At 37.6% G+C, this 26,214-nt stretch overlaps 1 protein-coding gene across 1 annotated transcript in view; it reads right to left on the bottom strand.

Moving 5' to 3' along the window:
* The window catches only part of LOC122799692 (retinol dehydrogenase 7-like), a 414,514-nt gene extending 390,934 nt beyond the window's left edge, over positions 1-23,580 (bottom strand). Inside the window, exon 1 of the mRNA XM_044068927.1 lies at positions 23,293-23,580. The gene's annotated coding sequence lies outside the window, so the exon portion shown is untranslated. The remainder of the gene's footprint in view (positions 1-23,292) is intronic.
* Between the last annotated feature and the right edge of the window lie 2,634 nt (positions 23,581-26,214).

Here is a 26,214-nt window from a genome sequence, read left to right as displayed (position 1 = left end):
ACTATCAAAATTAATTGTGTGTACCTGCAGATAGCTTGTCTTCATGTCAAAGTAGTAAGTAATGAATCTTTTTCAATTTCAGTCAAAACAGAATGTAGAACTGCTTTCAAATGAAGACTTCTTGCCTCCCCCTGAACATTTATTAATTGAAAAAAAAGTTAATATCTTTGCAAATGAAAGAAACATGTCATTTTTCATGTCTTTCACCCACTGGTCATATTTTTTCAAGCCTACCTGCTTACAAAAACACCTGTCTGTCGCTTAAGCCAAGAGAATTAATGTAGACATTCACCCCTGTGAAATAAGAAAAATACCTTAGTTCGGCATATAATAAGTGAAATTTTACACACCCAAGTTCTTCCCCAGCAGCCCAAGATCATAGCATATTCATAGTAAGCTTGCACTTTGTCAAGGGTTTCTACTCTTGTTATGCCATAAAACCTATATTTTTGCAACTAAAACGTACTTATTTACTTTACTGTCTTTAACACAGCCAACAGTCACTTAAAAGACTCAGCCCATATTTAAAATACTCCTGACTATACATTACATAAAATTACTTTACTATACATAACATGCAGTTTATATCATGAAATGTTTCATACAAATACTAATAAGAACAAAAATGGTTTCACTTAAAGTGACTTCCTCCTTTGGTGTCCTTCTAAACACTAATGGCATAAAGTGAGGTATATATGTTACAGTCCACCACAAATTTAACTAAGTCAGCAAAAGTCATCTTTCCCACCCAGTTTTTCTTATAAAATCATATTTTACTAATGTGACTTATGCTTTATAGTCTCTTGTTTATTCACTAAATTCAGTGCTGCTGGTCTTCTTCTTGTTTATTTCCATCTCCCAATACCAGAAAATGTTTCAAGTCCAAGGTACTACTGTTTTTTCTAGTCAACTCTTGTGCTGGATACAGCAGTTTTAATCTTTCACCTGTCTCTTTTGACATTCCCTGGTTTCTGGAATAAATTTGCTTCTCTTTTGCCTGGTGTGCAATGAATAACATTTTTCCACAAACAATCTACTGTCTTCAATTTTTAATATGCTTCCCTTCTTCCACAGTTTTATCAGGATCATCTCTTTCTGCTAGTATGATTGCATCTTTACTAATACAGGTCTTGGCTGCTTTCTTGTGGCCAAATTTGGAGCATATACTTAATATGCCCTTTCAATTAAGAAATCTTGCTGTGGAATACCACTCCAGTTGCTTATGTGTGCTTTCTTAAAAGTGATGTAGTTTGTTCCTTCTAGTTTTTCTCCTACAGCAGAAAATCTCAGCTTTTCCTTGCTGGTATGTCTTCTAACTGTATATATTTAAACAGCTTTTCTTGAGAAGTCTCATACTAACCTGTGATTGTTACAGTTTTATCAGTTCATCTGAATAGATAGTTAAAGCATCTTCTATTTTTCCAGCCTTTTATTATTTGAGTTGATATACCTTTACAATGTTTCATTTATTTTAATTAGGGCTGAGTCCATTTGATATATTTTTTCATCTAAATTACTGTAAGGCATCTCTTGTACCAAACCCAAAGTTTGAACTGCATTTTGATGAACAACTACAATATTCTTCCCAGACAGTATTTTCTCTTCATCTTTTCTGGTTGATTTTTCTTTCAGTTTCTCTAACTGTCTTTGTTGTTGGCATACAGACAGGGAACTTACTAGCCAGTAACATAATTGTACTCAGGCTGGCAATATCACTGGCTGTTGTTTCTCAGTTTCTTTTGTCACATTGGGAGAACTTAAATTAAGCTGCTGATTAGTGTGCAGTCATCTTGGAAGTCCTTGATTGATTTAATTTCTGTGTTAGTTATTTATGTTTATTTCTGTCATGATTTTGATACTTATTCGAGTTACTCCTAAGTAATTTATATTTTCATCAATATCTATATTATATTTTTTTATTTCTTTTTTGTATAGTTTAGTTTTGGTTTCATAATTAAATATTTTATTTTATTACTATTACATTTCAGCCCAGAAATATTGCTAACATCTTTAATTTTATTTTGTGTTTTTAAAGGAAGATTCTATATTGGTAAGTGTTAATAGAATATCATCTACAGTGACTATTATATTTGATGTGTATTGACTGTTTATCTTCAAACCCATTATATTTGTACTACTTATTATATTATCCAAAGGCTCCATAGCGAGAGTGAATTGTAAGGTGACAGCGGGCATCCTTTTAGCTGCTTCTTTGATAAGGACCTAATTAAATACAGTTGTATCATCCTTATGAAGAATCTGCAATCATTTTATGAATGCTTTTCACAAGTTAACATTTTAATCACAAATAAATAAATAATAATAGCATCAAAGGTTATTTCTTTGTCTAAATTAAAAATTGCCGTCTCTTCGTTCTTGTTTCTTAAATAGTCTGCTAGTGTTATTATTCTTTGGAAACTTTTCTCTACTAATCTACTCTCAAGGAATCATATTTGATGTTCATGCAAGTGTGAAACTGTATTTCTTATTGTATCAATATATATGAAAATAAATATATTTCCATCCGCATTTAATAACGTGACTGGATGCACAGTGAATTTAATCCTTAACTGCTTTTCATATTAGTGCTATTATGGGATATCTCCATGATCTTGGAGCACAATTTTTATTTTCAACCTTATTGTACATATTTATTAATTATACAAGTGCGGTTAGGAATAACTTATAAAACTTTCAGAATTAATTTAGCTACCCCTATAATTGCAGTCTGTTTTGATGTTTTTATTTGTTGCATATCTTTTGTTTCACTAATCTGTTTTGTTAATAGGTCTTTACCTTCTTCAGATAATATCTTAATTATATTATTGTTCAAAATATTTATTTACTTATTTTTTATCTGTACTTCATTTCTTTAATTGATTTTTTTAATAATAATTTCTAAAGTCCTTAAGTATATTTTCTATGTCATTTTTTCTCCTATTTTTCTCTAAACACTTAATAGTACTAATCTGGTTAAATTTATTTAATATTTTGATCTACTAGCCAATTTATGTAATCATTTCAAATTAATATTACATGATGTGTATGTCTCCATTTCTCCAGTATTCTTCTTCTTTACAATCAAGTATTTGCTTATATTAGTTATTTAGGGCTTTCACTATCTAAAATATTCTTTTTTTTTGCACTTGTTTTCAATATTTATTTTTGTTATATGTCTATCAACTCATTATCCCATTTTTGTATTTGTTTAATTTCCAATGTGTAATTTTCCCATACATATAAGTTTTAAGGTATTCTAGAGAGTGTACCTTTTCTAATACTTTCTTTATCATTAAATTAAAAAGAAAGATTATTTTTCCTGGCAACCATTCCTTAAATTCTTCCATTTTAGTAATATGTTCTGGTACTCTATACCCCTTTGATAGCGTATTATTATTTACTGTTAATGTAACTGTTAAAGGTAAATGAAAAACTGTAGTGTCAAAGGTATTTTACACCAGGATATAGCAAACTTCACAATTTGTTCATTTGTTTGTTTGTTCATTTATTTATTATTTATTGTCTATTGAACAGATTAGTCCCACTAGGCTAGTGGCCTTTTTTCAGGGGAGATCCAAGGTGGCAATTACACTACTATTCGGCCAGGGTGTCAGGGAACTTCCCCTACTCTTTTTGATAGGTGCCATGAGATCTTTTACATCCATTTAAGCTATCCCCAACTCAAGCAGATGGAACTTCATTTTAATGTCTCATCCAAAGGAAGATACAGTCAACAGCTTATTCCATACTGTTATCCCTATGTAATAAAATAACAAAGAGGGAATGTAATTGATAAAAATATGTTTAGTGAGGCAGAAATTAAACAAATACAAGTCAAAGTGATAAACCAACTGCAATGTGAATGATTTAGTATGTAAACTCTGACACTGGCAATATAGCAACATGATGGGCCAATGAGTCCCCAGATGGAGTTGCAGCAGATGGAGCAGGATCCATCTGAAGAAGATATGCCACAGGACTATGTTCTAGAACCTTCTGTAGGAGACTTGTATGAAAGTCCAGTTAGAATTGCACATCAAGGGAAAGAGAAGAAAATAGACAGCAAAGAAGATACTCTCAGTTTAGAAGAGTATGATCTAAGGGAAGAGCTTCTTGATTTAACAGAGAATTACAGACATATTAAGACAGATGGAAGAAACAGATTACAGGACATGAATACCACCCAAAATGTTAAAAGACTGCTAAGAAAGATGAATCCAGTAATTGGGATGATTAAGAAAAAGTCATGTGATATAAATGAAATAAATAGAAAATGCTACTTTTCAGCTAAAATAACAATGCAGAAAGTTTCACCACAAAATGTAGAATACAAAGGAAAGGAATGGGACAAGCAGAATGCAAGCATGGAGACATCAAGCAGAGAAAACTAAAGCAACTAAGGCAAGAAGCATCTCTGTTAGAAAAGGACAGAAAGGGGAACAGATAATCAAAACATTGTTTGAAAGATAAATGTGGTAAAAGCAACACATAATATCAAAACAAATCAGGATTTATCATAGACTACTTCCAATAATAAACTAAATAAATATCAGTACAAGCAGAACAACTTAGAAGGTATGCAGACAGATATAAAGTAAAAGTACAAAACAAACAATTTACTGATGGCCAAAAAAGGTTTTGTAGAGAATTGGAAAATAAACCAAAGGCAATACTAATATCACATAGAAAAGAAAAAGTGTGGACATTTTGGAGAAGAATTTATAAAGACACTGTTCAACATAAAAAATGTTGAATGGATAGAAGAGCTAATACAGAGGATATGAAATGAAAGGAAGTAATAGTCTGACAAATTAAGACAAAATTAAAAAAAAACTTCCAAGTAGAAAACCCCAGATGTATGTGCAGTACCTGACTGCTGGCTAAAGGTATTAACACTGTGACACAAAGATTTAGCCTTGAGAAAAGACTTATATACACATCCTGAACAGATACCAGCATGGTTAATAACAGGAAAGATCATATTCCTCCTTAAGAGTGCAAGCAATAACGGCAAATTTGTGTAATGGGCTACTGGCTAGATATGAAGATTACTATGAAGATTGGGTGAAGATAGGTGAAGGCTGCCAGCCTAGCCAGATAGAATTTTGGAGATAATTCTGTCATCTGCAAATATTAATGTAAACCACTGGCTTGTGTCTCAAATGGTGAAAATAGTGTTACATGTGGAATTGGGAAAAAAAAGGAAACAACAGTGCACTCTACTGACAAAGTAAAGCATGTTGTGACCCTTTGATGTAAATCTCAGAGCCAGTAAGTCTAGAGTGAGGCATCCTGCCTATTGATTTAAGGCCAGAGTTAATGGCTAGAATTTGCATGTATAAATGTCCTTTACTGCTCTGGTTTCTGCCCAGAGGTGAAGAATGTAAATGTAGTTTCTGTTAGCCTGGGAACCCAGGGAAGTGCGAAGAATGATGTAATGTGAATCAGGAATGTGATTTTAAAAACAAAGAGAATCAGAGAGCACTAAGCATTTTTGTCTTGACCATCCAACTCACCAGCACTGTCTTGCTCTATATGTAAGTTATCTTAGACCTGGGTTTTCTCTTAGAAATAGCTAGAAACTAGAACAATTAGACTAAGTGTTTTTCTGTGATGTTAGGACTGTAATACTGAATTATTTTAAGTATTTCTCTGTGATCTCCGAATTCTTTACTAGCACTGTGTAGTAAAAAATATTGTCTTGTGTTTTGACTATTTATTAAATATTTTTAAAACCCTTTCAACTGTGGCTGTTTTTGTAGATATAAGTTAAGCTCTTTAGAGTACTTGCATGCCTTTGGTAAAATTGCACAAAGCCACTCTAATAGCTTTAGCCCTGGGCTGTGCTACCAATTGGATAATAATATTGCACAGTAATAAATGGACACCCTTTTAAGGGCCTTTGAGAAGTTGATAAATATTAGTGGGTGATGGCAGCTGGTACTGCTGTATAGTCTGGGAAAGAGGGGCACAGCTGGAGAGCCTGTGCCAGCCTTCCCCAGGAGTGTCTGTGTGGTTGTATAAACTCTTCTCAAAGTGTGTGTGTGTGTGTGTGTGTGTGTGTGTGTGTGTGTGTGTGTGTGTGTGTGTGTGTGTGTGTGTGTGTGTCAGCTACTTGGGCAGGGACATGAAGCACTGGTTGGACAGAGAGTGTGCTGGAGGTTTTAGCTTGCTCACTAGGCTGAGATCTGGACCTTATAGCTGTGCCAGTGGGGAGTCTTATTGGGGACCTGTAGAGCCAGGGAGTGACCAGCGCCGGGCTGACTGTGATCTCTGTGTGGTCTTAAGGGAAATTACACTTTTCTGTGTGTATTTGTTATCCTGTCCTCCTATATGAAGCACCTCTCACTGGTGTTAGTGGTGAGGATTGAGGCTCCTTGATTGCTGGGCCAGGGCATGGGCATCACAATTAAATTAATTATATTCCACCTGAAACTATTGTCTTAGAGCATAACAAATTGGGAGAAATAATCATTTTTCATCTGGTAATATTACTTATAAGTGGGGACAGGAATTTGATTTGCAACAACGGATATATCTGTGAGGCCTAGAAGGGGAAATATAACAAAATAGGGTATAGTACAGAAAATGTATGAAAATATTTAGCATGAAAACAGTAATTCCCCAAGGTACAATAACTGCGCTAGACGTGACAGAAATTATATTTCACCGGAACATGTCTATTTCATTGAGAACTTTCATACACATCCAATAATTATTTCAGATCATGCACCAAGAATTACTAAGATAAAAATGTTGGGTAATGAAATAAAGATGAAAGACAGGTGATTTCCCACCTACCTGTTAAAAAGAGAGGAATTTAGGGAACGGGGAGTGGAAATTATCTGGGAGTTATTAGTGGACATAAAAATACTCCAGAAGTTATACCTAGTGAGTGGGATAAAATGAAACTGGAGTTTAAAAATAGGGTACAAATAAAAGAAAAAGTGATTTGTTTAAGAAGTAATACAAATTATTTAGAGGGGCTGACAAAGTTTAACATATTACAAAATAAGGGAAATCTCACACAAGAAGAGGCACAACTGCAGAGTGCTAAACCGAAAATAAGGGAGTACCTGGATAATATGCATGAGTTTAGAAAGACTGCAGTTAAGCAAATGTTTTTGATAATAACTCCAAAGCACAAAAAACTTTTGGTGCAATGACTTAGCAGAAAGTAGAAAGGGCTGTCAGACTTAAGAAGCCTATAACAAGAAAAATAACCACAGATCTTGTAGGGGTGTTAGATATATTTTGGTAATTTTATAAAAATTTGTATAAAGCAGAGAGATGGGGAATCAAGAAAAAGCCCAAATGGAAATATTTATGAAAGACTTCAATATGCCAAGGTTAGCAGTATTGAAGCTCAGAGCCTAACAGGACAGGAGGAGATGAGATAAAAATGGTGACATATAAGCACTCCACAGGAAAGTCCCCAGGAATAGATGGCATTATCGTCGAAGTCTGGAAGTTAGGACAGAAGAAAGAGATAATGGTTTGGAAGATTTTGTTTAACAGTATTTTAAAGGGGGGACAAACATCCTGGAAAAAGGCTGTTGTGCCTGTAATACCTAAAGATGGTAAAGACCTATCTGATCCAGCTTCATATAGGCTCATTTCAACTTCATACCATGATTATAAAGTGTTTATTTCTATAATGGCTACAAAAACAGCAGAGGTGATGCCGGACTTAATAGATATGGACCAATGTCGTTTTGTGGAGGGAAGGCAAACATTTGACAACATTAATAGAACATTGATGATCCAGAGAATAGTACAAGCAGTTATTGCTGGGTCTTGAAGCAGAGAAAGCATTCAGCAGAGTAAGCTGGGATTTTATGAGTAGGGCAATGGAAGCATTTGCAATTCTTGATACAACAATAAAGTTAATTAGAAGGCTAAATGAGGGATCAGAGGCAAAAATCAAAGTGGGAGAGCTCCCCTCTCATAAGTTGTGTCTGAACAGAGGAACCAGCATGGGGTGCCCCCTTTCCCATTTGCTATTTGTGTTATATTTAGAACCATTGGCAAAGAAAATACTGGACTCAGAAATCCAAGGATGTAACTGGTATGGTATTCAAATCTTGGTTTTATTTGCAGTTGATATTATATTGTACCGGATGGAATCAGAAAAAAGATATATCCATGTTGTTGAATATTCTGCGACAGTTCCAGTTTTTTTTTTGGGAATATAAAATTAATGAACATAAAACAACAGCTATAGCCATAAACTAGGCAGCCAGCCATGAATTTGTCAAGCACTACCCATATGTATGGGAACAGAATAAATTAAGTATTTAGGAATATGGATAAAATAATTTGGTTTTGCCAGCTAAGGCTATGTGGGAAGAGACTAAACAAAACATAATACAAAAATTAAGAAACTGGAAGCTCTTACTATGCGTATGGATAGCAAGATACAATCAGTAAAAATATTTTAGTCCCTTTAGTTTTATGTGCAAGTCAGGCATATTTTTATCAACCATAGGAGAAGGTGTGGACAGTCTTTAATAAAGAGTTGAAGGATTTTATTTGAGACAGGAAGAGGGCAAGAGTGAAATGAGATAAGTTGATCCTTACAATACAAGCTGGTTTAGGATTACCTGATTTGCAGGGATATTTTAAAGCTATACAGTTAAGACAGTTATACATAACACAAACGGAAAGTTACAGTTCAAAGTGGAAAGAGATGATGATGAAACAGGGGGTAGTTAAAGAAATAAAGAAACAATGGGATTTTGGATACAGATCCTTAAGGAGAATAACAAAAGTCATACAAGAATATTATATGCATAAAGTAGCAGAAATTATTCTAAGAACTAAGATAACATGGGAATGGAGAAAGGAGATTCTGCCAATAGGGATGAATGCAATTAGGGGTGCAGAGAATGGACAAGAGGGGCTAAGGAATTTACTGGAAGAAGATGGAAAAAGATCCAAGGTACTGAGAAAAAATAATTAGAGAAGGAAAGGTAATAGAACAGGAAGAGGCCAAGAAGTCATTTGTATTGTGGGCTAGTGAGTGCCTTTCCTATCAGAGACTGATATCACAGTATAGGCAAAGAGAAAGAGAATGAACGTCTTGCACTGGTTGAATTTTTAAATAATCTAGAATAGAAGCTGCTGTTAAAACAGGATAATTAGTAGGACATATAAAATATTGCACTATAAGAATTAATCAGAAGAGGTAGAGAAAGACTGGGAATAGAGATTAGATATGCAATACACAAAGAAACAATGGGAGAATCTATGTATGGCTTCCAGATATGCAACAAAGTGTAGAACATTTAGGATTTTTGCCTTAAATTATTTGCATAGATACTTTTATACCCCAAGCAGACTCCAAAGAAAGTTTCCTCAGGTAGTTTGCAAATGTTGGAGGTGTGATGGGGAAGAAAGAAGTAATTGGGAACATATGTTCTCAGGGTGTAAAAGTTAGCAGACTTTAAAAATTCCCTGCAGAGTACTCTGTCAGGAATACTGGATGAGCGAGTGTAACTAAGGAAATTATTTTTGAGCTGGGATACAGGATTTGAATTGTCTAGACATAGTAAGGCCTTTTAAGTTTAACTCTGGTGGCTGCCAAAAAAGCAGTTACTAGAAAATGGAAATCATAATTTAAACCAATTATACCTGAAGTAGTGAATGTTGTAATAGAGATAAAAGAACAGGAAGTGGGATAATTAAAAAGGATAGGAGTAAATTACATGGAAAAAAGTGGACATTTTGGGAACAGCACACGCAGACAATGTTTTGGAGGAGAAATGAGGGTTAAGAGAAGGCAGGAACCAAATAATTTATGTAATGTTTCTTAGATTATAGGGTATACAAAAACACCTGTGATTTATAATGTTTGTAAATGTGAACTTGTTAATATAGTTTGATTACTTGTAGCGTTGTTGCCTCATAGCAAGACGTTGTCCCGTTCGATTCTCAGCTAGAGCGTCTTCTGTGTGGACGCATATGGGAATGGGGCATCCCTTCGTTGAAGGTTGTGCATCAGGGCTGGTAACCCGGTAAGTAAAAATGCACTACCAATCATTAGCGGACCGGAGTTCTGCCGTGGCAACCCCTAACCGGGAAAAGCCGAAAGTCACAAACAAACAAACAAACTTTCATATAAATGTATATTTGCCTATGTCACAAATGATAATTCCAAAAAGGTGTTTAAAAAGATTTGAAGCAGGACTAGTTAAGGACAGGTGAATTTAAAGCAAATAATGAGAGTTGAAGAATGCAGGCTACATACACATTGGTTTAGTAAGGCTACTGAAAAAGTGAGAGAAACATTTACTAATGCTGGTTCTGTAATACAGAACCAGAAACAGTTGCACATCTTGTTGCTGGTTGTGATAGACTCATGGCAGAGAGTCTGTATACTGAAAGGCACAACAAGTTGTAAGAGTATTGCATTGGGGTTGTGCAAATACCACAACATACAACTAGATGGGAAGCACTACAAACATGGTATTGAATATGATGAAGTTCTGATCACGTGGGATTATCCAATACCAACAGTTAAAAATCGAAGCAGGAAAACCACATACAGGTACTTCAAGACAAAAAGGACAAAAGTGTCATTAATCACTGAAATAGCTGCACCTAGCAATTGCAGTTCCTATGTACTGAGAGACACAGTCATAACATCTCAGGATTTGCAATCAGGAACTAGAGCATTGTGGGACAGATGCCCAGACAGTTCCAATAGTAGTAGTAGGAGCAAGTGGGCCAATATAAAGGAATTTACAGTCATATGTAAATATGGTATCAATATATATAACTCCTTATGAATGGCAGAAATAGGCAATTCTGGGTACATTGCATGTCTTAGGAAGAACTCTCTAGGCTAGTATCAAAGAATGGGGTCCATTCCTGTCATGGTATCAGAAACTCAAAATGTTAGGAGAAGTTTAAAAAAAAAACAGGAGAAAGTTCCAGCTGATTATGTATGCTTGTGGTGTGTGTGCAGCATTTAGCCTTCCAAATTTCTGCATTTACAGACATGCTTAGTGGACCTCAAAGAAGTCATACTGCATAACTGGGGATGGATGATTAATTGTATGTGCTTTCTTGCACACTAATTTGTAAGGGCTCCATTATATCTAACTTGTTTAAATTTTGTCATAAGCAGACAGAGTTAACCATCATGAGGCAGTTCTTTGCTATTCAACAGCAAACACACGTTTTTGAAGAATTTTATTTTTTTTATCTGTTTTTAAGTTAATTTTAAGACCGTGTGTCTGTTTTAGTTAAGTTCTTTAAAGTCAGTAATTCCACTAAAAAAAGTTACATCATTTAAGTGGTTTAACTGTCGAAATTAAAACTTGGTTTGTTTCTTGCAAAAGGATTGAGTGCTAGGCTAATTTGGGACTTGTAATTGCTTTAAGGCAATTCCAGGAAATTCAACAACAGAGCTAAATGTCTGAAGAATTTTCCCACCCTCACACCCTGTTCTTGCTGAGTTCTTAAACCCAATGTATTTCTTGTTGTTAAGCCCTTATAATAATTTAACCACAAAAAAATTCTTTCTTCTTCTCTTATCTTTTATTGGCCATTATCACTAAGCACAAAAGTATAATTTTGTGAAGTCTTTCCTCTCAAGCTGTTTAAATACAGTTGTCCTCCCACTGTATTCCATAGATCCAGAATACTCGGGATCTACTAAGCCAGTCTGTACTGCTCTGCTAAACTCAGTAGTTCTGGAGTTGCCTGCCCCACTATAAATTTGTCTTTGGAAGATACTCCTGGTCTTGTCTATTCTACTCATAGTATAGAGCACTACAAGATCCAACTGGTAAGTTCCTCCCCTTTGGCTTCAGAAGCTTAAGATAAACCTGCTCTTTCATACTTTCCAACCTGCTTACTGTACTGTGCAAAACGTAGATGTATTAACCATTTTTTTCAGTCTTACTTTTAAAAATTGCAGTATCTGGGACAACACTACCCTTCACTGGATACATCTGGAATGCAGTCTAGAAACTGCCTTCCCTATCAAGGATTGATATCAGAGTATAGGTAAAGAAAAAGGAATAAGGGGATCTTAAGTGAAAAACCAGCAGTGGTAGTGTTTTTAGTCGAATCTAGAACAAAAGCTGGTGTGAAAAAAATGGATAATTAGTAGGGCATATAAAATATTGCACGATAAATACAGGAATCAATCCGAGGAGGTTAGAAAGGATTGGGAAGACAGACTAGATAAACAATTCACAAAGAAACAAAGGAAAGATATATGCACGGCTCCCAAATATGCAACAAAGTGTAGGAGATTTAGGATTTTTGCTTGGAAGTGTTTGTAAAGGTATTTTTATACCCCAAGCAGGCTCTAAAGAATTTTTCCTCAGGTAGATTGAAAATGTTGGCGGAGTGATGGGGAAGAAAGATATAACTGGGAACATATTCCTGAGAGTATAATGAGTTAGCAGACTTTAAAAATTCCCTGCAGACTACTCTGTTAGAAATACTGGGTGAGCAAATAGGTGTAACTAAGCGGTTTCTCTGAGCTGTGATACAGAATCAGAATTGCCTAGACATAGTAAGGCCTTGCTGAGTTTAATTCTGGTAGCTGCTAAAAAAATCAATTACTGCAAAATGGAAATCAAAGTCTAAACCAACTATACTATGACTGGTGAATATAGTAACAGAGATAAAAGAACTGGAGGTGAGATTCTTAGAAAAGGAAACCAACAAATTACATACAAAAAAATGGGAATTGTGGGAACAATACATGCAGTATAATGTTTTGGAGGAGGGATGAGGGTTAAGGGAAGGGATGAATTCAATGACCTGTGCAATGTTTGACTGATAACTGTATAGAAGATTCTATGTGATGTATAATGTTTGTAACTGGCAATATGTTAATATGCTGTTTTATTTATACAAATGTATGATTGCCTGTGTCATAAGTGATACTTCTGTAAAGATGTTTCTCGTTTAAAAAAAATACTATTTATTATTTATGTATGTATGTATGTATGTATGCATTTATTTATTTATTGACATTTGATTACTGGGGAAGCCCGACTGGATAGAAGCCCAATTTCAGTGGAGGCCCAGGGAGAAAAGCTCCAAATTATTACAAAACATTTTAAGAACAACAATTTTACAATCTTCAAAAATAAAGCAAACAAATTTGCAGTTATAAATAATTATAACAAACTAGACATAATATAAAAACATTGGTTAAAACTTGATAAAAGGTATATGACAATCATTTTATATTTAGAGGAGCTTTAGACAGTTTGTAGATAAAGTAAAGGTTAGTTAGTCTAATACAAATAGGAACTGCAATATGTAGTGAGGGAAAAACAGGCTTATGGTATATTTAGAGAGAAAGTCAGGACAGAGAATTAGATAGCAGTAAGAAAGTAAGTGAAGAAGGGAGAGTAAGGAGGGATAAGGAATGAAAAGGTGCTTGTTCACAGATTTTAGCTAGGAAATCCTTTGGAGTGGTTTTGAAAGATGGCAGAGAGGGTATAGACCTGATACTAACAGGTAAGAAGTTCCAGGCCTTAGCAACTTTGTACCAGTACAGACAATGCCCAGTAGATTTGCTAGGTTTATACAGACAGGAGTTTCTGGTCACTGGAGCACAATAACCAAAATGGAACATAGTTGTGTACATTTTTTTTTAGTGCTGAACAGGCAGATGGATGCATTATCCCTGGATACTGGATACTTTTATAGGTAGTAAGAAGTTATGTGTATGTTAGTTGATGTGGCAGTTCAAACCAATTTAGGATTTTCAGTGGTGGGTTCTGAAAGGGACATGTGCTGCAAATTTAGCAAGCTTACTATCGCATTGTTCAAGTTTTAATTGTTGTAAAGCATGGAGGTTAGTAAGAATTGGAGCACCATAAAGAGAGTGGGGAGGAGATAAGTACTGGTAAGTGTAGTTTTAGTTGCATTCGTGAGAAAGTTTTTGGCTCTGTAAAGCATCCCTAGTTTTTGATGAGATTTTCTTATGCACTTTTGTATGTGCAGGTCAAATGGAAGATTATCACCCACTATCAAGCCTAATAGTTTGCTATGAGTGGCTTCAATGGTTGCATTAACAAGAGAGCAAGAGGACTTCAATTTTGTTTTTTCATGAAAGAGGGATTTTGGGAAAAGGTTGTAGTCTAGTCTTTTATGGGATGAGCATGAGTGGTGAGTTGTGCGTTACAATGCCATGTTTTAATGGTTGTTACATCTTCCTGAGTAATTTTTGGAGGTGTTGTACCATGTTGTCATATGTGCAAATCAGAGTCGAATCATCTGTGTACTGTACTGGGGTGGCCTGTTGTGTGGAAGTATAGAGGGTGTTGGTGAAAATGTTTAACAGGAAGGGACCAAGGATAGATCCTTGTGGTACACCAGTGGTGACTGTGGGGGGGGGGGGGTAAGGAGGAGCATGCAGTGTCATTTTACCAACTGATACCTATTGTACAGGTAGCTTTTAAACTACAGAATAGTGGGCTGAGAGAGACCTAGTGAGGATGTTTAAAGTAGAAGTTTGCTGTGACAAACTGTGTCGAAGACTTTAGACAAGTCTAGGAATAGACTAGTTTGCCATTATCTCTAGCTTTATTGACAGTATCTATATAGGTTAGAAGAGCAGTGCTAGTACTGTGGAAAGGACGGAGGCCATGTTGTGTAGGAGACAGGGGTTCTTCCTGCAGTATTTTGGCAAGAAGAAATAAGATTGCTATAGGTGTAAAGATATTAATGTCTGTTGATTGTCCTCCATTGTGCACAGGGACAGACAGGGAACATGGGATTCCTGGCCTGATCTATTTATAAGGATTGACACACACTAGGCAATGCTATTTGCTGCTATTTTTAGGTACTTGCTTGGAAGTTTATCAGCTGAAGAAAAGCATGGTTTAAGTTTGTTTGTTTAAGAGTAGCTTTATATTGGATGGCACAGGTTTGAAGGTGAAAGTGGATGTGGTGATGTGTGGCTATTGGGAAGGGTTGGGATTAGATGTTGAGAAATCCTTAGTTAGAGATGCAATACTGTCTATAAAATAAAGAGTTAAACTGTATTGTAGTTTTAAGTAGTGAGTTATCAGGAAAGGGGTTTGGTTGATGATTTCTTTAATGGATATCCAAAATTTTTAGGATCACGTTTAGTATTATTCTAAAAGTTATTACAGTATAGTCTTTTGTCTTTGTTTACTTTCTTTTTAGTATGATTGCAAAGCATTCTGAAGTTTTCAAGATATTGAGGTGTTTTATATTTCTGTCATTCCTTCCATGCTCTATCCTGAATTAGCATTCCACTATTTTTGGATAGCCAAATTGCAGTATTTGTTTTCATTCTCTTCTTTCTAGGAGGGGCAAAGCTGTTCAGGATATTTAGAAAAGCCATATTGAATTCAATTACAGCATTGTCTAAGGGGAGGATTTTTAAGAAGTCTCAGTTAATAGATGACAGTGTAGTAATGAACATTTCTGGGAAAGGTTACATGTTTTTTACAAATATGCTGTTTAACTGGATATGCGAGATGTCTGATCTTATAGCCTGGGAGATGATCACTGAGACAGTCTGACATCGTACCTGTGATGGAGTATTTGCTAGGGTCTGATACTAGGATCCAGTCTAAGAGAGAATTTGATGTCTTACTATAATGTCTGGGGCTGTTAATTAGTTGTGTGAAACCATATAATTTCATGCTAGATGTACGGGAGTTAGAGTCCAACCAACTGACATTCACATCACCTAGTAAATTTGTTCTGTAGAAATGCTACGGATATCCAATGTAGGCTATCTTCCAGTACAGCTGCACTGTCACCAGGAGGGATATAAGAGACAGTAGTACATACCAATGTAGGACATCTCCAAGTACAGCTGCATTGTCACCAGGAGGGATACATAGAGCAGTAATACATACCAGTGTATGATATCTCCCAGTACAGCTGCATTGTCACCAGGAGGGATACAAAGGGCAGTAATACAAAGCAGTGTAGGATATCTCCCAGTACAGCTGCATTGTCACCAGGAGGGATACATAGGGCAGTAATACATACCAGTGTATGATATCTCCCAGTACAGCTGCATTGTCACCAGGAGTGATATAAGGGACACTAATACATACCAGTGTAGGATATCTCCCAGTACAGCTGTACTGTCACCAGCAGGGATATAAAGGACAGTAGTACATACCAGTGTAGGATATCTCCCAGTACAGCTGCATTGTCACCAGGAGTGATATAAGGGACACTAATACATACCAGTGTAGGATATCTCCCAGTACAGCTGTACTGTCACCAGCAGGGATATAAAGGACAGTAATACATACCAGTGTAGGATATCTCCCAGTACAGCTGCATTGTCACCAGGAGGGATACATAGAGCAGAAATACATACCAGTGTAGGATATCTCCCAGTACAGCTACATTGTCACCAGGCGGGATACAAAGGGCAGTAATACAAAGCAGTGTAGGATATCTCCGAGTACAGCTGCACTGTCACCAGCAGGGATATAAAGGACTGTAATACATACCAGTGTAGGATATCTCCCAGTACAGCTGCATTGTCACCAGCAGGGATATAAAGGGCAGTAATACATACCAGTGTAGGATATCTCCCAGCACAGCTACATTGTCACCAGGAGGGATATAAGGGACAGTAATACATACCTGTGTAGGATATCTCCCAGTACAGCTGCACTGTCACCAGCAGGGATATAAAGGACAGTAATACATATCAGTGTAGGATATCTCCCAGTACAGCTGCATTGTCACCAGGAGGGATACAAAGTGCAGTAATACAAAGCAGTGTAGGATATCTCCCAGTACAGCTGCATTGTCACCAGGAGGGATACATAGAGCAGAAATACATACCAGTGTAGGATATCTCCCAGTACAGCTGCACTGTCACCAGCAGAGATATAAAGGACTGTAATACATACCAGTGTAGGATATCTCCCAGTACAGCTGCACTGTCACCAGGAGGGATATAAAGGACAGTAATACATACCAGTGTAGGATATCTCCCAGTACAGCTGCATTGTCACCAGGAGGGATATAAAGGACAGTAATACATACCAGTGTAGGATATCTCCCAGTACAGCTGCATTGTCACCAGGAGGGATACAAAGGGCAGTAATACAAAGCAGTGTAAGATATCTCCCAGTACAGCTGCATTGTCACCAGGAGGGATATAAAGGACTGTAATACGTACCAGTGTAGGATATCTCCCAGTACAGCTGCATTGTCACCAGCAGGGATATAAAGGAATGTAATACATACCAGTGTAGGATATATTCCAGTACAGCTGCACTGTCACCAGCAGGGATATAAAGGACTGTAATGCATACCAGTGTAGGATATCTCCCAATACAGCTGCATTGTCACCAGGAGGGATATAAAGGACTGTAATACGTACCAGTGTAGGATATCTCCCAGTACAGCTGCATTGTCACCAGCAGGGATATAAAGGGCAGTAATACAAAGCAGTGTAGGATATCTCCCAGTACAGCTGCACTGTCACCAGCAGGGATATAAAGGACTGTAATACATACCAGTGTAGAATATCTCCCAGTACAGCTGCATTGTCACCAGGAGGGATATAAAGGACTGTAATACATACCAGTGTAGGATATCTCCCAGTACAGCTGCATTGTCACAAGGAGTGATATAAGGGACAGTAATACATACCAGTGTAGGTTATCTCCCAGTACAGCTGCACTGTCACCAGCAGGGATATAAAGGACTGTAATACATACCAGTGTAAGATATCTCCCAGTACAGCTGCATTGTCACCAGGAGGGATATAAAGGACTGTAATACATACCAGTGTAGGATATCTCCCAGTACAGCTGCATTGTCACCAGCAGGGATATAAACGACTGTAATACATACCAGTGTAGGATATCTCCCAGTACAGCTGCATTGTCACCAGTAGGGATATAAAGGACTGTAACACATACCAGTGTAGGATATCTCCCAGTACAGCTGCACTGTCACCAGGAGGGATATAAAGGACTGTAATACATACCAGTGTAGGATATCTCCCAGTACAGCTGCACTGTCACCAGGAGGGATATAAAGGACTGTAATACATACCAGTGTAGGATATCTCCCAGTACAGCTGCACTGTCACCAGGAGGGATATAATGGGCAGTAATACATACCAGTGTAGGATATCTCCCAGTACAGCTGCACTGTCACCAGCAGGGATATAAAGGACTGTAATACATACCAGTGTAGGATATCTCCCAGTACAGCTGCACTGTCACCAGCAGGGATATAAAGGACTGTAATACATACCAGTGTAGGATATCTCCCAGTACAGCTGCACTGTCACCAGGAGGGATATAAAGGACTGTAATACATACCAGTGTAGGATATCTCCCAGTACAGCTGCATTGTCACCAGCAGGGATATAAAGGACTGTAATACATACCAGTGTAGGATATCTCCCAGTACAGCTGCACTGTCACCAGCAGGGATATAAAGGACTGTAATACATACCAGTGTAGGATATCTCCCAGTACAGCTGCACTGTCACCAGCAGGGCTATAAAGGACTGTAATACATACCAGTGCAGGATATCTCCCAGTACAGCTGCACTGTCACCAGCAGGGATATAAAGGACTGTAATACATACCAGTGTAGGATATCTCCCAGTACAGCTGCACTGTCACCAGCAGGGATATAAAGGACTGTAATACATACCAGTGTAGGATATCTCCCAGTACAGCTGCACTGTCACCAGCAGGGATATAAAGGACTGTAATACGTATTTGTTTATAATGGTTTACTTTGAGGAAAGCAATAAGAAGCTCTACTGAACTGTGGTAGGTGTTGGGAAATATGAAAGCAAAACCACCACCTTTCACTGGAGAGCGCCCTGTATATTTTGTATATTCTATCATACCCACCACCTTTCACTGGAGAGCACTCTGTATATTTTGTATATTCTATCATACCCACCACCTTTCACTGGAGAGCACTCCCTATATTTTGTATATTCTATCATACCCACCACCTTTCACTGTAGAGCGCTCTGTATATTTTGTGTATTCTATCATACCCAGCACCTTTCACTGGAGAGCGCCCTGTATATTTTGTATATTCTATCATACCCAGCACCTTTCACTGGAGAGCGGTCTGTATATTTTGTATATTCTATCATACCCACCACCTTTCACTGGAGAGCGCCCTGTATATTTTGTGTATTCTATCATACCCACCACCTTTCACTGGAGAGCGCCCTGTATATTTTGTATATTCTATCATACCCACCACCTTTCACTGGAGAGCGCCCTGTATATTTTGTATATTCTATCATACCTACCACCTTTCACTTGGGAGCACCCTGTATATTTTGTATATTCTATCATACCCAGCACCTTTCACTGGAGAGCGCTCTGTATATTTAGTATGTTCTATCATACCCACCACCTTTCACTGGAGAGCGCTCTGTATATTTTGTATATTCTATCATACCCACCACCTTTCCCTGGAGAGCGCTCTGTATATTTTGTATATTCTATCATACCCACCACCTTTCACTGGAGAGTGCCCTGTATATTTTGCATATTCTATCATACCCACCACCTTTCACTGGAGAGCGCCCTGTATATTTTGTGTATTCTATCATACCCACCACCTTTCACTGGAGAGCGCCCTGTATATTTTGTATATTCTATCATACCCACCACCTTTCACTGGAGAGCGCCCTCTATATTTTGTGCATTCTATCATACCCACCACCTTTCACTGGAGAGCGCCCTGTATATTTTGTATATTCTATCATACCCACCACCTTTCATTGGAGAGCGCTCTGTATATTTTGTGTATTCTATCATACCCACCATCTTTCACTGGAGAGCGCTCTGTATATTTTGTATATTCTATCATACCCACCACCTTTCACTGGAGAGCGCTCTGTATATTTTGTATATTCTATCATACCCACCACCTTTCACTGGAGAGCACTCTGTATATGTTGTATATTCTATCATACCCAGCACCTTTCACTGGAGAGCACTCTGTATATTTTGTATATTCTATCATACCAAGCACCTTTCACTGGAGAGCGCTCTGTATATTTTGTGTATTATGTCATACTTACACACTCCTTCTGCTGTATTTACTTTACTCATATAAACACTTAAGCACTGGTCAAGATGGCAGGTCAGCCTGATAGTTTCATAGTTACAAAAATGTGCATCAACAGCGTTTCTACCTGGGCCTTCACTGAAAATTGGCTTCATTCCAAGTTGGACTTTGCCGATAAACAAATGTTAAATAAAAAAATAAATAAATAAAAATCTGTCTGGCCAGACTTTTAGCACTAGGTCTCCTAAGACAGTGTACAAACTACCTTGTGCTGACAAATAATGAACATACACTCAACGCAAATTCCTTTTGTGAGACGTGAAAATAATTCATCTGGAAGTGTCAGCTCCCACCTAAACACTTCCATGTGATCTTCATACACCTCCACCACAAACCTTGACAAATCACACCAGAATGGATTATGTTGAGACTGTAAAAGTATCTCTCTCAAACCCTCCTAGAAACAGGAAGTTTAAATCACAGCAAAAACAGGAAACTCACCTTCTTCACATGTAACCTCCCATACGGAGTCATCCTGAGGAAAAACGCTCCAAACCTACCACTTTGAACCACTGCGGCAAAGGAAATGTTTTAGTGACAGGTGACATTATTTTCAGCCACACTAATATGTGACTCTCAAGGGTGAATAATGGGAGAGTTACAGGGCTACAGTCTTTAAAATATAAATAATACAAAAAAGTGACAGACGACTAATGCAACAACTTCCAAAATCATGGAATGAGCTTCTCTTTGTTATTATTTATTTATTTTACATTTGTTTACCGGGAAAGCCTGACTGGAAGAAGGTCCATTTACAGCGGAGGCCCTGGGAGAAGCTCCATAACATAATAGTACAAATGCAACAAATGACAAAAAAAATTTGTACAGAGGCATATATACAATCAGAGCTCCATGTCTCTATATGACAACACATAATCCACGAATGACAGAAAATTTCTATACAGTGGCATATATACAACCAAGGAGATTTTTCGTACCTTAGTTTGATTTGATCCAGCTTGGTATATAGATAGCAAAACTTTGAATTCCCTATTGGTAGTTCAAAGTATAAAAATGAAGGAATGGACTCTGGAAAATAATGCAATTCGGGAGATATGTCATAGCGTTAGAGATAGTTTGTAGGATAGTAGTTCCTGATAGGGAGCATTTGAGTCGTACAGAATAGCTGAGGTAAGCAGTGAGGAGATGAGGTGTGGCAAGTTAGGAGGATGTTTCTCAGGAAGTTTGTCATTAACTCCCATCAAAAATAATCCTGATATTTAGATATGAGGTGTAAAAATATTAAAATGTGGCTAAGACAATCAAATACAAGGTGACATTGGAAGCTAGGTTGGAAATCAAGGAGAAATTCAAGAAAAAAATCTTCACAATTTCACTAATTCTGCTACACCTGTACCCAAACTCTTGTCAGTTCTGTTGGGGTTCCCGTGAAATTATTAACCTATATCAGTCTTGCTGGGAACTCCCAAAACTATAAAGTTAGTCCTGCCAAAAAGCCCCCTCTCTAAATATTTTCTACTGCCCAATGTACCTCATATCTACCGTTTGATCTGTTTCAACTTCTTATAAGCCACAGTAGCTGTAAAATCACGTTGAACCAATGCCTGTGATTTCACACTGCCAGCCTAAATTATCACTGTGGTTGGAAAAAAATGTGTCCACCCATATGCCTTCAATCTTCATGGAAGAAGTGTCCTGTATTTCTGCTGTCATTTGTTGCTCTTGGAAGAACATAATTCATGACTGAATTACACCTTTCCCTGCACTAACACTCCTCAGCACATGACAGATAAGGATTTGCGTCAGTGACTCTCCAGAGGGCCATAGTAATCGCTGCTAATCTGACAGTGTGGATTCAGTTTACCTCAATGGCACAGACCTAATCACAACTCCAATAAATGTCTCACAGTGAATTATACCCACCCATAGGGCATGAAGAAATTTCAATACTACATTTGAGAAGGTGATATGAAATCAAAGAATTAAAAACTAACATAATTACATACATTTAAAACAAATAATTTCTGTGCATGATGTCCCTTTCCATAGATGCCACTGCTGTTACATGGCAGACTGCATAGCCATCTAGAGGGGAAGCTTGGAGTGGAGGGGGTCACATTCATGTCTGGGTTGAATCAGCGCTGAGCACCGAAAAAGGCAAGCAAAATGAATGTAAAGACATTTTGGACACCAAAAATGTCATTGTCAACTGACTATTCCTTCTAGTTGTATCATTCATGCCAGAAATTCCTGGGCTCCCCGTTTCATTTGAAGGGTGCCAGTAATGTAACAAGCCAGCAAAGGCTCTCCATTCAGGTCAGCAAGCAGATGCTGACACAGCATTACCCGAGTTTCACATTAATGTGTAAATTTACACAAACAGTTTCAAGCAATACTCAGCAACACAGCACACAATGCACGGCATTGCAAAAATATGCTAACGGAACAATAATATTATAATATTTGGAAAGACAGTTTAACAGAACAAATAGCTGCAGTTCAAAATGTTAGCATACATGCCACTGGTTTCTGTATTGCGCTTCTTTTAAGCCCATTTTATTCACCATGTTTTGATATACTATTGCTAGCACTGATTCTAAATTAAATATGTCAGGATGAAATGTCATATTGCTAAAACTAAAAAAAAAAAAAACTAAAAAAAAACAGAATGCTACCAGCAAATAAAATGGGACTGGTATTGTAAAAGGAAAAAAAATTGCCTTTGTCCCCACTGTGCCAAATTGATGCTATCAGTTACTCTCCCATGGGAACTCAGACCTCTCCCACCCCCATACTGTATTACTTTGTGAAGTCTTAATGGAGTTTCTTCAAGCAGAGTGCAGAGCCAAAGAAAATATGTGGTCAGTTCTGTTTCCTCTCACATTATGGTACATAGTAGTATTAACATTACATGCGGTTTGCAATGGATGTATTACTTGTTAAGTTATGTACTCCATCCACAGCACTTAATGACAAGAAGGCTGAAGACACACTACATAATTAGGCACTGTGCCCTGTTAATCATATTCTGTTTGTAGTTTGCTACAGACACCCACACATTGCACACATGGTCTGTGTAATATACAAAGCTAACAAACCAATGGGTTACCTTAGCAAAAGATACCAAAGCATTCTGGTTTATAAATGCTCTCTTACCCATCTCATGCATCTACAAATACAAAAAAGTGTAATCTTATAATATAAGGAACATTTTCTACAAACCTTACTCCAGCTTTTCACAGTGTATATCAAAATAGATTCTCCCGTGCCTTGCTGTTCCCGACAGAGCTGAACTTCGACACAGACTCTGTCAAGCTCTGCTGCAGGCTCTGGAAAAGTGAAACTTCAGCACTATTTGTTTAAAATCAGTGATTTAATGCCAGACAAACTTTGGACTCTGTTCAGATACAGTTCCCCTCTATTCTGTGTGTGACAAAACATCTTGTGAAACCCATACAAGGCCTCTTTATCCCAGCTAGTGAGCTTTTTTCATCTTCTAATGAATACTCCCATACAGCTTAACATTTTTGTGCACTCAGCATGAGTGTTGAGATAAATGACAACAGCTTTAAGAGAAATAATCAGATTATCTCATATTTCAGTGCTAACATATACATCAGATCCCTCCCCGTTCTAATCTCTCCCACCCACACTTACATATCATTCAGCTGTTGCAAAAGGCGTTTACTATCCTAATGTTACAAGTCACCATTTATCAAGCTGGGATAAAGAAAGACTCCAGTGAATTTAAGGTGTTGGATACTACATGGCATATTTTAGACACGCTATATGAGGGAGACGTGATTTATTCTGTCTGCCATCAAGGTACTTTCATATAACCGCTGGTCCTCAGAGTGCCTGCACGCTGTGTATAAACAGTACGCTGGAGTCAGTACATGGCTAAAATACTTAAAAAGTCTGATTTTGTTTAACACTGACTTTGTGATAGACACTGAAATAAGTATGTGTGAAGCAGATGCAAAAACCTTTAATTCACGTAAGAGAATGAAAACTGAGAAAGGACAACAAACCAGCCCTGTAAACACACCTCATCTGTAGCTATAATCAGTGTTTGTGCGTTAATTTGCTGTCTCTTACGATGCAGTAGGTAGTTGTGCGTTATGTTATTTGAAAGACAGTTGGGTAATGATCCTTATCAATTTGTGTAACATGCAGACTTTTCAGTATAAAATGTAGCATAATTTAGACCGTAATTCCACAAGCAGATTCCACTATGCTAGTATCATGAGAGCACAAGTGTTTACAAAACAGTTACTTGTGAAGTTACTTTACATTTAAATTTCATCACTACCTGGTTGATAACCTGATCCAGCATGAATGCATTTCAAATATCACTCAACTGCAAGACAAAATATTACAGTATCATGTGCAAGTAAAAATAAGGAAAAAGCTGCAGTATTTAGGGACTAATTTAAACAGTCTGAATCATTATGAGTTATCCTCTTAACAAGAGGTTAGACTAAAAGCAAGAGCCAGAAATGTGAACATTAATGCATTCCACTCAACCCTACTTTAATAAAAGAAATATGACTTATACAATATACACACCCTAATGTGACTTCTCTAGCTAGAAGGCTACACACATTTTAGAAGCATTTTATGGTTTCGAGAAACCAAAATTAAAACAAACCTATGAAGCATCTTCATAGTAAAAAAATTCAGAGCTCACAAATTGTGAAATGCACTCTAAATGTAATAGTAGTACACGTATACTCAGGGTATAAGCCAACAAAGTCTGGTATGAAACTGTTCTGGATCAGTAAAACAAACAGAATCATGCTGGTGTACTGGGTAATTAGGAAAGCTTCTAGCCCTGGGGGTTATGATTTCAGTCTGGATCTTTATCTAGTCACTGCTCCATTCTTTGTCTGTGTGACTCTGAGCAAGTCCCTTAACCAGACACCGCTCACTGGCTGACACACTCAGTCTGTGATAGTGTATATGTGTGCATCAGTGGACACATCAGTCTGTGATACTGTACTACATATGCATTGTCTGACAACCTCAGTCTGTGATAGTGTACTATGTGTGCATCAGTGGACACATCAGTTTGTGATAGTGTACTACATATGCCAGTCACTTAACCAGACACTTCTCCCTGGCTAACACACTCAGTCTGTGATAGTGTACTATGTGTGCATCAGCGGACACATCAGTCTGAGATAGTGTACTACATATGCAAGTCACTTAAATAGATACTGCTCACTGGCTAACACACATCAGTCTGTGATAGCGTATTATGTGTGTATCAGCGGACACATCAGTCTGTGATACACTCAGTCTGTGATAGTGTACTGTGTGTGCATCAGCGGGCACATCAGTCTGTGACAGTGTACTACATATGCAAATCACTTAACCAAACACTGCTCCCTGGCTGATGCACTCAGTTTGTGATAGTGCACTTTGTGTGCATCAGCGGACACATCAGTCTGTGACAGTGTACTGTGTGTGCATCAGCGACACATCAGTCTCTGATAGTGTAGTATGTGTGCATCAGCGGACACATCAGTCTGAGATAGTGTACTATGTGTGCATCAGCGGACACATCAGTCTATGATTGTGTACTACATATGCAGGTCACTTAACCAGACACTGCTCTCTGGTTGACACACTCAGTCTGTGATAGTGTACTATGTGTGCATCAGTGAAGACTTCAATCTGTAATAGTATACTGTGTGCCTCAGTGGAAACATCAGTCTGTGATAGTGTACTACATATGCAAGTCACTTAACCAGACACCTCTCCCTGGCTGACACACTCAGTCTGTGATAGTGTACTGTGTGTGCATCAGCGGACATATCAGTCTGTGATAGCGTACTACATATGCAAGTCAATTAACCAGACACCACTCCTTTGCTGACATACTCAATCTGTGATAGTGTACTATGTGTGCATCTACAAAAACATAAGTCAGTGATAAACTAAGTCTGTGATAGTGTACTGTCTGTGCACCAGCGGACACATCAGTCTGTGACACACTCAGTCTGTGATAGTGTACTGTGTGTGCATCAGCTGACACATCAGTCTGTGATAGTGTACTACATATGCATGTCACTTAACTAGACACTGCTCCCTGGCTAACAGACTCAGTCTGTGATAGTGTACTATGTGTGCATCAGCAGA

Source organism: Protopterus annectens, chromosome 4.part0 (genome assembly GCF_019279795.1).
Source record: "Protopterus annectens isolate FY-2018-M chromosome 4.part0, PAN1.0, whole genome shotgun sequence".
Classification (NCBI taxonomy): domain Eukaryota; kingdom Metazoa; phylum Chordata; order Ceratodontiformes; family Protopteridae; genus Protopterus; species Protopterus annectens.
Note: the sequence above shows the minus strand (reverse complement) of the source record. Positions and strands in the feature narration are given on the sequence as shown.